Source organism: Petaurus breviceps, unplaced genomic scaffold, assembly GCF_028583685.1.
Source record: "Petaurus breviceps papuanus isolate PSGF00001 unplaced genomic scaffold, PetGlider_PUasm1.0 187, whole genome shotgun sequence".
Classification (NCBI taxonomy): Eukaryota; Metazoa; Chordata; class Mammalia; order Diprotodontia; family Petauridae; genus Petaurus; species Petaurus breviceps.
In genome coordinates, this window is record NW_027185799.1 from 12,665,405 (window position 1) to 12,679,262 (window position 13,858).

Sequence of the window (13,858 nt, forward strand, 5' to 3'; positions counted from 1 at the left end):
CTGTGTGAGCAGGCACCCTGGGGACACTGGGGTGCTTGCTGCAACAATACTATTGTGCCATATGATAAGCTTGATCATTTTAGAAAACCATGGGAAAAACTGCATGAAATAATGAAGAGTGAAATGAGCAGAAACAATAGAACATTGCATGCAGCAATATTGTTTTAAGAAGGACTATGAGCACCTAAGTTATTCAGTCTATTATAAATACCTAATTAACTATAAAAGGACATATGAAGAAAGATGCTACCTGCATCCAGAGAAAAACTGATAAAACAGAAGTTTGTATAGAATAATTTTACATATATATGTATGTATATGTTATATGTATATATGTGCATATGTGTATATATATACATATGTACGTATGTGTATATATATATATTTGTGTCTAATGGTAGTCATCTCCAAGGGGGGGAGGAAAAAAAGAAATTTACATGATAATTTTGTTATATATTTGAAAGGAATAGCAAGTTGTATGTAGCAGATTTTCAGTTTCACATACAATCAAATTTTTATTATACTATATTATGGAAATGCTTGTTTTATCCCATAAATTAAAAATAAAATAAATTTTTTGACTTGAACAATGAAACAGTAAAAGCATCCCCAATTAAACACCAAATTAGAAATCCTGAAAATCAAAGGATTAATAAATTTGAAAGCAAAAAAACAACCCACCAAACTAATAAATAAAACTAGAACCTGGTTTGAAAAAAAAAACAGTAAAATAGATAAACCATTGTTTAATTTGATTTTCAAGAAGGAAAGAAGACAACCAAATAACTACAACCAAACTGAAAGTTGTTTATTTACCACCAATAATTAAATTAAAACAATTATTAGAAGCTATTTTTCCAATTATCTGCCAATATATTTGACAATCTAAATGAAATGGTTGTATATTTTCAAAAATACAAATTACTCAGATCAACAGAAGAAGAAATAGAATACTTAAATAACCCAATCTTAGAAAAAGATATTTGAACAAGCCATCAATGAATTTCCTAAAACAAAATTCCCAGGGTCAGATGAATTCACAAGTGAACTCTACCAAACATTTAAAGTATAATTATTACCAGTACCATATAAACTATCAGGTGGAGTCCTACCAAATTATTTTTGTGAGACAAATAGGATACTGACACCTAAACCAGAAAGAGCTAAAACAGAGAAAGAAAATTATAGACCAATTTCCTCAATGAATATTAACGCAAAAATTTTAAACAAAATACTAGCAAAGACATTGCAGCAATATATCACAAGGATCATATACTATAACTAGGTGGTATTTATAGCAGGAATGCAGGGCTGGTTCAATATTAGGAAAACTATCAGCATAATTAGCCATATAATTGGTTGGTTGTTGTCTTTAGATGTGAAGGACAAAAATGACATCACTATATTATAGTCAAGTTACAGTGTATCAGACTGTGACTCATTAAACCAATGTGAGCTTACCACAGGTAAGCACAAACAGTCCATGTGAACATTTGGGGCAGATTCTCTAAATAAACACATCTTACACATCTTTTGAGTTACTTCAATTCTGCTTGCTCGCAGAGCACAGCACCTTCTCTGACGAGTGCATGCCATGCTGGGTGGTCCTGTGCCAGTGTCTCCTGTGTCATGCAATCAATTCCCAAGTCCTTTAAGAGAGACTTTGAGAGTGTTGTATCGCTTCTTGGGACCGTCATGTGAATACTTGCCTTGTGGGACTTCTCCAACAGAGTCTTTTAGGCAAACATATATTTATTTGACGTTAATAATGTAGACATATTATTAACAAAGCCAACAAAAATCATATGATTATCTCAATAGATGCAGAAAAAGTCTTTGATAAAATACAATGCCCATTCTTATTATATATAATATATTATATTGTTATATTATATAATGCATAATATAATAATATATTATGTGTCAATAATATATTATTATATTAAATAACACATAATATAATAATATATTATGTGTAATTAATATATTATATTGTAATATATTCTTTTTCTTATTAAAAATACTAGAGAGCATAGGAATACCTGGAACTTACCATCAGTAAGCATTATCTGTAATGAAGATAAGCTAGAAGCCTTCCCAATATAATCAATGGATAAAGCAAAGATGCCTATTTTCAATTCTTTTATTCAATAATGTACTGGAGAAGACCTTCCCGCGGCTCCAGCTTCCACCCTCCCCAACCCATGTAAAAAGGGGACTCTAAACAAACTTTGGAGCTGCAGAACCCACAAAATGACACAGAGAAGCTAACCTCCCGCTGAGGACAGCCCGGCAGGCCAGCAGGAATCGGCCAGCGCAGCACTCTGGGAGCCGAGCCCAGCACCGCGGCGGGCCTGACCAGCTGCTAGCCAGAGGGACTCCAGATCAGCAGCAGCTGTGGCCGTTTCCAGATTTATCAATACATAGATGCGAAGGACAAGGTGAGAGGCCAGTGCAGTCTGGACTTTGGGACCAGTAAGTGGGAGTGCGGCTTGTACCCCCGGGGTGAGAAACCGCTGAGACGCCAGGACAGCCTGCCAGCGCCACGTAGTGGCTTCAGCTCCTGGCCTGCAGAGTGTAGGGGGACCAAGCACCAGTCTGAGGAGTAATCGCTCTTGCTTTAACCTGCTTGGATCTGGATTGCAGTCTAGGGTGGAGGTCCTGGGGTGTGTGTCCAGCTTGCCCGAGCATGTGGAGACCTCAGAGAGGGCACCCATCTAATACCTCCGGCAGCTGAGAAAACCCCAGCGTTTGGGACGAAAACTCCCCTGTCTGGTGGCAGAGTCTTACTGTGTCAAAAAGCCCAAAAGTCAAATAATTGAGTGGCAAAATGAGCAGGCAGAGGAAACAAAGCAGACAGAAGATTCCAACATTACACTCCTATTTTGGGGATAAGAAGGAGCAAGTCATGGAACAGGAGGAAAACAGTGAAGTCAGTACTCCTGCACCAAAAGCTTCAAAGGAAAATACAAGCTGGTTACAGGCCATAGAGGACCTTAAGAAGCAGATAAGAGAAGTGGAGGAAAAATTGGGAAGAGAAATGAGAACAATGCAAGAAAATTATGAAATGAGAGTCAACAGCCTGACTGAAGAAAATAATACCTTAAAAATCAGACTGACTCAAATGGCAAAGGAGGCTTAAAAAGGCAATGAGGAGAAGAATGCCTTAAAAAGTCTAATTTGCCAGATGGAAAACGAATCTCAAAAGCTCACTGAGGAGAATCATTGCTTCAGAATTAGATTGGAGCAAATGGAAGCTAATGACTTTATGAGAAATCAAGATGCTGTCAAACAGATCCAAACAAATGAAAGAATAGAAGGCAATGTGAAATATCTCATGGGAAAAACCACTGACCTGGAAAATAGATCCAGGAGAGATAATTTAAAAATTATTGGACTACCTGAAAGCCATGACCAAAGTAAGAACCGAGAAAGCATCCTCCAGGAAGTTCTCAAAGAAAACTGCCCTGATGTTTTAGAACGAGAGGGCAAAATAGAGGTCGAAAGAATCCACCGATCACCTCCTGAAAAAGATCCCAAAAAGAAAACTCCTAGGAATATTATAGCCAGGTTCCAGAATTCCTAGATTAAGGAGAGAATATTACAAGCAGCCAGGAAGAAACAATTTGAATATTGTGGAAACACAATCAGGATAACCCAGGATCTGGCAGCTTCTACACTGAGGGATCGAAGGGCTTGGAATGTGATATTCCGGAGGTCAAGGAAACTGGGTTTAAGACCAAGAGTCACCTACCCAGCAAAACTGAGTATCATGTTTCAGGGGAAAGTATGGTCATTCAGTGGAATACAGGACTTTCAGGCATTCTTGATGAAAAAACCAGAGTTGAATAGAAAATTTGACATTCAGATACAAGAAGCAAGAGAAGCATGAGAAGGTAAACAGGGAAAAGAAATCATAAGGAACTTATCAAAGTTGAACTATTAACATTCCTACATGGAAAAACAATAATTGTAACTTATGAAACTTTTCTCAGTAGTTGAAGGGATTAGAAGTATATATATATGTCTTTATATGAGGGTATGTGGGCATATGAATACATATGTGAATGTGTGTATATACGTTTACAGGTATACATAGATAGAGGGCACGGGACCAATTTAACAGGAAGGGATGATACTTAAAAGGTGAAATTGAGAGGTGAGAGGAGTATAATGAGAGGAGATGGGGAGAGACAGATTGGGGCAAACTATCTCATACAGAAGAGGCAGGGGAAATGGTTGCAATGGAGGGGAAGAATAGGAGGGCAGAAGGGAATGGGTCAACCTTATTCCTATTGAATCTGGCTTGAGGAGGGAGGGAAATACACACTAAATAGGGGATCTCACCCTCCAGGAGAATGGGGGGGAAGGGGATGAGAGGGGGGATGATGGAAGGGAGAGCAGGCTGGGGGAGAGGGAATTTGGAAGCACCCAATTTTGAAAAGGGACAGGATCAAAGTAGAGAATAGAATGGGTGGGAGGGAAATGTAGTCAGTCTTTTACAATATATCTACTATGTTATTGTTTTGCTTTAGCTGCACATGTACAACCTATACTGAACTGCTTGTCTCCCCAGTGGGGGTGGGTGGCAGGGAGGGAAGGGAATGAATCTGGGATTGAAAGTTTTAAAATCAAATATTCAAATATATATGCATGTGTGTGTATACTATTATTAATACCATCTTACATGTAATTAAGAAATGGGATGTACAGGCACTGAGGCATAGAGATCCACTGGAAAAGTCGAAGGGGTATGGGATAAAATATGGGAGAGAGCAGATTGCTGTTTTGGGGGGATGGGTGGGGGAAAAACGGGGAGAAAATTTGTAACTCAAAATCTGGCGGAAACGAATGATGTAAATCAGAAGTTAATAAAGCATTTAAAAAATAAAAAATAAAATAAAAAAATGTACTGGAAATGCTAGCTATAGCAATGAGAGAAGAAAAGGAAATTGGAGAAATTAGAGAAAAGGAAATTCAATGAGGAAACAAAACTATCACTCCCTGCAGATGATATGATGTTATACTTAAGAGAATCTAGAGAATCAAGTAAAAAAAAGTAAAATACAACTTAAGCAAAGTTGCAAAATACAAAATTAAACCCAAATAAATCATCAGCATTTCTATATACTACCAACAAAATCAAATAGCAGGAAATATAAAAAGAAATTTCATTTAATATAACTGTAGACAATGTAAAATACTTGGGAGTTTAATTACCAAGACAAATGCAGGTACTATATGAACACAATTACAAAACACAAGAAAATCAGACCTAAACAACTGGAAAAATATCAATTGTTTATGGATGGGCCAAGCCAATATAATAAAAATGACAATTCTACCTAAATTAATTTACTTATTCAGTGCCAAACCAATCAAACTATCACAAAAAATTATTTTGTAGAGCTAGAAAAAGTAAACACAAAATTCATCTAGAAGAATAAAAGATCAAAAATATTAAGGGAATTAATGAAAAAATGCAAAAGAAGGTGGCCTAGCTGTACTAGATATAAAACTGTATTATAAAGCAGCAATCATCAAAACTATCTGGTATTGGCTAAGAAACAGTGGTGGATCAGTGGAATAGATTAGGTACACAATACATTATAGGAAATAACTATAGTAATCAAGTATACGATAAATGCAAAGATCTAAGCTTTTAAGACAAAAACTCATTATTTGACAAAAACTGCTAGGAAAACTAGAAAACATTATGGCAGAAACTAGGTATATACCAACATCTCATACCATATACCAAGATAAACTCAAAATGGGTACTTGATTTACCCATATTAGGAGAATATAAAATAGTTTACCTGTCAGTTCTATGGATAAGGGAAGAATTTAGGACCAAACAAGATATACAGAGCATTATGAAATGCAAAATAGGTCATTTTGATTACATAAAATTAGACATTTTTTGCACAGTCAAAATCACTGCAACCAAAATGAGAAGAAAAGCAAAAAAAACTAGAAGAATAGGAGGACTTTTGCAGCAAGTATCTCTGATAAAGGGCCTCATTTCTCAAATACATAGTGAACTGAGTAAAATTTATAAGAATACAAGTCATTCCCCAACTGATAAATGGTCAAAAGATGTGAATGGGTAGTTTTCGGACAAAGAATTCAAAGCTATCTATAGTCATATGAAAAAATGCTCTAAATCACTAATGATTAGAGAAATGCAGACTAAAACAACTCTGAGATATCCAAAGGGTTATAAACTATGCCTATCCTTTGACCCAGCAATCCCATTTCTACATCTGTATCCCAAGAGATCATAAAAACAGGAAAATAACCCACATGTACAAAAATATTTATAACAGCTCTTTTTGTGGTGGCAAAGAATTAGAAATTAATAGGATATCCATCAATTAGGGAATGGCTTAATAAGTTATAGTATATGAATGTTATGGAATACTATTATTCCATAAGAAATGATGAGGAGGCATACTTCAGACAAACCTGTAAAGATTTACATGAAATGATACTGAGTGAAGTGAGCAGAACCAGAAGAACACTGTACTCAGTAACAGCTACTGTGTGATGACTGACTTTACTAGACTTACCTCTTCTCAGCAATGCAATGATCTAGGACAACTCCAAAAGACTCACAATGGAAAATGATATGCACATCTAGAGAAAGAACTATGGAGTCTGAATGCAGAGGGAATCATACTACTTGCCCTCCTTTTCTTCTTCTGTTGTTTTGTGTTGTTTCTTCTTTCTCATGGTTCTGCCCATTAGTTCTAAATCTTCTTTACATCATGCCTAATGTGAAAATGTTTAATGTGAATGTATAAGTAGAACCTATATCAGACTGCATGCTGTCTTGAGGAGGGGGAAGGAAAAGGAGGGGAAGAAAATTTAAAACTCAAAATGTTATGGAAGTGAATGCTGAAAACTAAAAATAAATAAATAATTTTTAAAAAAACAAACAACTCTGAGGTACCACCTTATACCTATCAGATTAGCTAATATGACAAAAAAGGAAAATAATGAATGTTGGAGGTGATGTGGGAAGACTGGGACACTAATGCACTATTGGTGAAGTTGTGAACTGATCCAATCATTCTGAAGAGCAATTTGGAATTATGCCCAAAGGGCAATAAAAATGCACATACTCTTTGAGCAAATAATACTGAGATTGAGTCTCTATCCCAAAGACATACAAAAAAAGAGGGAAAAGGACCTATCTGTACAAAAATATTTATTGTAGCTTTTTTTGTGGTGGCTAAGAATTGGAAATCAAAGGGATGTCCATCAAATGGGGAATGGCTGAACAAGTTGCAGTATATGATTGTAATGGAATACTATTATGCTATAAGAAATAAAGAGCAAGATGATTTCAGAAAAACCTGGAAACACTTACATGAATGAATACAAAGTGAAGTGAGCAGAACCAGGAGACCATGGTACACATAAACAGCAATACTATATGATAAAGAACTCTGAATGACTTAGATATTCTCAGGACTAAAATGATCCAAGATGATACCAAAGTACTCATGATGAAACATGCTATCTACCTCCAGGGAAAGAACTGATATTATCTGAATACAGGCTGAAGCATACTATTTTCACTTTCTTTGAATCTTCTTGTACAAAGTGACTAAGATGGAAAAGTTTTACATGACTGTACATGTATAACTTATATCAGACTGCTTACTCTCTCAGGGAGGGGGGAGAGGAAGAAGGGATAGAATTTGGAATTTTAAACTTTAAAATAAAAATAAATGTTAAAAATTGTTTTAATATAATTGGGGGGAAATATTATTAAAAATAAATAAAATATTATCACATACAGAAAAAAAAAGTTGATTCTCCCTTTCTTCCTTATAAGAACTGCATCAACAGAATTTCATTCTTTAGAACTGTCCCTCTGGAGCCAAATTCCCCATAGCATTTTTTCTCTTAACATTCTGAGATGTCATTCTCCAAAGAAAAGGCTATATCTAATACTATGCCTACCATTCCTCTCCTTATCCACCATGAACTCTTATATAGCATAACCCACTCAACCTAAAGTATCTAACAGTTAACAGTGATAATCCCTCTTTACTGGTCCAGATTGATGTCTTCTTATAACTTCCTCCACTGTCTAATAGGTAAAACTCTCAGTAAGGCAAGCCAACAAATGATTAGTTGGATGTTCTGATTTTAGCAGACAGAGTCCTCTACCAGATAGCAAAATACCCAAGCTTTCCCAATATTTCCTGCCAACTTGGTAATCTTGTCACAAAGTGGCATATAGAAAAAACATTAGATTTGTAGTTAAGAGGATCTGGATTCAAATTCTAGCTCTAATATTTTCACTGGGTGACCATAGGCAAGTAAATTAATCTATCCAGGTCTCAATTTCTATCCTTAGGAGTAAAAAGGTACTTAAAAATTAGAGGGACCAGAAAAGGTCCCATATAGAAGATAGTGACAAAGTTGAGCCTTAAAGGACACCAGAAATTCTAAGACAAAAGTGAAAATAATCAAAGTTTATACCGCCTATGTTACATAGCAGTAAAAATCAAATAAAAAAAACACACATAAGTATTAGATAAATTTGAATATATATCAGGAAAAAAAAGATATAGTCCTTAGAGTTAAGCCAATGGCCTATAAATTTATACACCTAATTGTCATACAGTTTTATAGGCAAAATTCCTAATTAGGCCATAAGTAAAAATCAAGCCACCTTCACATCAGAAAATTAATTAGACGACTATTGCCCATGTTTTTCCCCCAAAAATGGAAGGCACAAAACTTCTTCCTTTGTCCCAGCACTTCAGACTGAAGTATCAGAACTTCAGGTAGAAAAAGCAACCTAAAGACAATAAGAGTCCTGCCCTCAAGAGCTAAAGAAGATAGAGCTAGAAAATGCAAATCTCTACTTACATTGCTCAAGTAAGAAGTCAATTAGTTATACAACAAAGTTTTTCAGTCCTCCAAAAAGAAAAAAAAAAGAAAAGTTATCAATTAAGAGTCCAAAAGACTACATGGCAAAGATTGAGGGATGAATAAGAAGTAACAGTGTTATCTCCCCACCAATTAAAATGTCAAAAAATACAAAATAGATTATGAAAAGTAAGGTTCAGAAACATCCATAAAGTATGTAATTTTTTAAATGGCTAATCAATTGCCTCTGTATTCACATACATGGTGCCTTCTGGGGAACTAACACAGAGGACAAGAAGAGGGGTAAGGAGACAAAAGCAGCTCTGTCTCACCCTTGCCAGGTATGGCCAGCTATGGAAAGTATATAGTTGTATTAAATGAATAAAAAGTAGAACCATGAGCAGCATAATAAGTGTTCTGGTAGAGAAGCACCATGCTCTTTCTCTATTTAATAAATTTCAAGGTAAGAGGGAGTGATCGCCCCATTCAACTTGGCAGAGTTTGACAGTATGTTTTCTTATTGCTTAAAATCTTGCCATTCCAAAACAATTGCAGAGGCATAGTGTCTAGAAGTGTTCTGTGATAATACTATGGTAAAATTTACCATTGCAGTTCAAGTTTTATGAAGTAAAAATGAGGAAAAAAAACAGTTCAATTAAATTTATTAAACACCTACTATGTGCCAAGCAACAAGCTTAGGTCCTGGGAATACAAAGACAAAAGTAAAACAGTCTCTGCCCTCAAAAAATTAAGAGTTTACTGAAGGTAGGAAAGTATACAGATAAGTAAATATAAAATAGATATACAGCATATAAGAATTAATTTGAGGGGAAATCTTTAGGAAAGGATCATCCTGTTTCTGCTAAATAAGCTGGAAAACTGATCATTCAAAATTCTAGTTCAAGAGTTTAAACAGGAGATTGGGCAACTCCATGCACCTGTAATGGCAAGCAAAATAGGATTTTTTGCTGTTTGTTTCTGGATTGAGTTTTAGTCAATCAAGTGCCTCTGACTTAGTCTTGCCTTTGATTGAATCAAGGTTCTTTGAATGAATCAAGATTCTTTGATTGAATCAAGAGTCTGATTGGAATTAGTATATACTGTATTGCTGGGAAGGAGAAGACAGAATACAGGGAGGAACAGAGTTGAAAGAGAAAAGCAAGCATGAGCAATCTAAGGTAACTTGTTTATGGGGAAGCCTAATAGAAAAGAATGTTTGTGATGTCGGCACTCTTTCTGTTGATCTGTGTTAATTCCTCAGACAGAAGTCCTGTCTGTTGGTCTGTGTCAATTTCCCAGACAGAGGTCCTGTCTGTTGGTCTGTGTTAATTTCTCAGACAGAAATCCTGGCTGTTGATCTATGCAAATTTCTCAGACAAAAGCCATGTTGGTCTTAATGGGTGAATTGAGCTGAACAGCAGAGATCAGCGAACAGGAAGGAGGCTTAGCTTAAGCCCCTTTTAAGGGTTGTTAAAGTAAAACATGCTAAATATTGCTGTAGTCCTGTTAAGCTTTGTTTTCCTAGAAACAGAAGTGACAGGAAGGAGTCCCTGGAGCCTGCTATCAGGCAAGAGCTTAGAGTAGAGCAGTCCCCATCAACTGAGATATGGAGCAGGAGTGGAGAGCTACCTACATGTGAATCCAGGAGAGAATCAGGAGAGGTCATCCCACAGAAGAGCCATGGAGTTTGGAAGTCAGCCTCGAGTCAAGGTGAGAAAAGCCTTTACTTGGACACTGTGTACTGACTGAGAAGATTGTGACTTACTGTGACCTAGGGGTGGATGGTGTTTGTATTTTCTGCTACCCCTTAAGGATTATATGTTGTACTAGGCAAGACCCTGGCCTGGGACCCTCTGCTTGTGTAAACAAGTATTTTGGGGCATGCTACTAAATGCAATGATATATGCTATGCACCATATAACATACCAAGTGTTATGAGATATATATATATATATAAGATAATAAATATGTTTTGCTTAAGGATGTTGCTACGAATGTTATGCTTCATTGAACAATGTTTAGTTTAGTTCTGAATAAATAGGGAGTTCATTATACTATGCAATTAGACCCTTAAAATTATTCACAGAAGCAGTCCTCAGGTGTTGCTGCCATGATTGGCATTATAGCACATCACATTAGGCTAGTGAGAACAAGTCCCAATGTACCCCAAAGAAACAAACATAACAGATAAGATTACTAACAAATATATAATTCTATTAGGGTCAGTAACTCATTAGATTGACCAATTAAACCACACTGAAATCCACAAGGAAAGCTTGATACTGAACCTGTGAAGTTCGAATCTTTTTCTAGTAGCTTTCAAGATACAATGGCTACCAACACATGATTATCATATAAAATGGAGAAACAAGGCTTTCCTGGACTTCAGTCCAAGTCTTCTCCTTCCTGGTAGAGGTAAATGATGCTAAAATTTTACTATTCCATCATATTAATTTATATGCAAGCTCATTTTGCCACGGCATATTTTTTCCCATAAATTCTCTACAGTGTGAAAAAAAATGGAATGCAGTACAAAATTCTTGAATTACTCAAGTGAATAATAATAATAGCTTCAATTTATATAGCACTTGAATATTTGAAAAGTGCTTTATATACACTATCTCATTAAAAGATGATAACAAATCTATAAGGTAGGGATTACTATTATCCCCACTGTACATGTGAGAAAACTGAGGCTAACAGAATTTAAGAAATGACTTGGGGGGTCCTATCTGGGGGGGAAGGGGAGATCCTGGTGAAGGGTCCCTGTTGGGCCTGGAGAGGGGGAAGGGGATGTCTCCACAACCTGGGGCCACAGGTTCACATGAGGAGCCTCGGGCCAGAGGATGGCAGCTGTCCGGCAAACGGAGCCCAACACTTTGTTTGCAGTAAAATGTTTATTGAAGGATTAAGCTGGGATGGATATGAGCAAGAAAGATCTCACTGAGTACCTGTGCCTCTTGGGAGAGGTGGTAGACTGCACAATTAAGACCGATCCCCCATGGGGGTTCAGATTTGTGCATTTCAAAGACAAGACCAGTGTGGACAAGGTCTTGGAACTCAAGGAACACAAGGTGGATGGCAAGTCAATAGACTCCAAGGAGGCTAAAGCTTTAAAGGGGAAGGAGCCCCCCACAAAAGTGTTTGTCCACAGCCTGAGTCCAGACACATCTTGGAGCATTTAGAGAGACTGAGAATATCGAACTTCCTAAGGACACAAAAACAAATGAAAGAAGAAGATTTTGTTTTATCACATATACAGATGAAAAACCAGTAAAAAAAAATATTAGAAAACAGATATCAAAATATTGGTTCTGGGAAGTGTGAAATCAAAGTTGTCCAGTCCAAATGAGGGAGGGGCACTGCAGCTGGCAGCCAAGGTGGGACTAGGTGTCGTGGCCCAGGTCAACAAAGCACAAATGGCAAAGCATCCCAAGGGGGTGGTAATCATCAAAATAATTACCAGTTATATTAAAGGAGGACACGGAGAAAAAAAGTTGCAGATGCTACAACAATCTATCTTGCAGGATGATAACATTGAATGGAGAGTGATCTTCTATTGATCTGAGATGACTATTTTGTAAATGACACAACTGTGTCCAATTGTATATAGGAGTCAATTTAGTTTTCTTGTTTTTGCTTTGGCCTTTGCCATCTGTGTTATGACAGATGTGGATCTGTATTTATACAAATTTTACTTGTATAATTTCATGTTAAATGATTCTCAAAAACAAAATGTGATTGCTTTTCTGTGTCAGGTACTAAATAGTTCTGTAAAAAAAATGCAATTTTAAATAACCAATAATTGAGGAACAGTTTATTCTCTAGGAGTCATGGGCAGTGGGGAGAAGTAGTGGTCCTTTATAAATAGCGGCAAACTTTGCCCTAGTGTCCTAATTCTCTTGACAAAAGTCTATGCTAAGGACTCATGTCCATGTTTAACATAACCAAAGATGATAGCTACCATGCAGTTGAACAGTGTTTGTCCCCGACATGCATTCTCGGGATCTTTGTGATGAGAAGTGTTAATTCAGCATGTTGTCAATAGCTGGAATTGTTTCTATCAGGCCATAGATCTCTTAACTTTTTTTTTTCTCAAAGTAGAGCACGTTTTTATTAAATACCACAAAAGAAGGCATAGTTAGTAACTACTTTTATGAGCTGACAAGATGCTTTAAGCCTTTTTGTAAAAACAAAACAAAACAAAAATCCATGCATCTATTATGACTACTTGACACTTGCATTGAAAGTGAATGTAATTCAAACTGCATATTTCTACATCCATTGAAACTGGATCAAAGATTAATATGGGCAAGATTTTCACTATAGAATTGTAAGTAAATGAACTGTACTCTGAAATAGTGCATTATGTCACTGCCACTGCCAAACCATAAATAGCTATTTCCTATTGGAACATATATTTGGAAAGCTTTAGAAGAATTACAGCTTTTGTTTTCAAAGTTTTTAGAAAAAGTTACAATAGAAAATCCCATAAACTTATGTATTGTTTTGTAATCTAAATAAAGGTTATTTTTCCATTTTTAAATGATAAAAAAATATATATTTAGGGGTGGCTAGGTGGCACAGTGTATAGAACACTGGCCCTGGAGTCAGGAAGACTTGAATTCAAATACAGCTAACACTTAACACCTAACTAGCCGTGTGACCTTGGGCAAGTCACTTAACTCCAATTTGCCCTGCCTTCCCCCTCCAAAAAAAATTTTTTTTAAAGGAAAAAAAAAAAGAAATGATTTGGGGGGCAGCTGGGTGGCACAATGGATAGAGCACTGGCCTGGAGTCAGGAGGACTCAAGTTCAAATCCAGACTCAGACATTTACTAGCTGTGTGACCCTGGGCAAGTCATTTAACCCCAAATGCCATGAAAGGAAAGGAGAGGAGGGGAGGGCAGGGGAGGAGACAAAGAAAAGAAAAGAAAAGAAAAGAAAAGAAAAGAAAAGAAAAGAAA

General features: G+C 36.4%; 1 protein-coding gene and 1 pseudogene across 1 annotated transcript in view; one reads left to right on the forward strand and one right to left on the reverse strand.

Moving 5' to 3' along the window:
* Nucleotides 1-13,858, reverse strand: part of CNTLN (centlein) — a 492,075-nt gene that overhangs the window by 385,959 nt on the left and 92,258 nt on the right. The window lies entirely within an intron of this gene.
* On the forward strand, nucleotides 11,717-12,367 carry LOC138163029 (heterogeneous nuclear ribonucleoprotein D-like pseudogene; annotated as a pseudogene).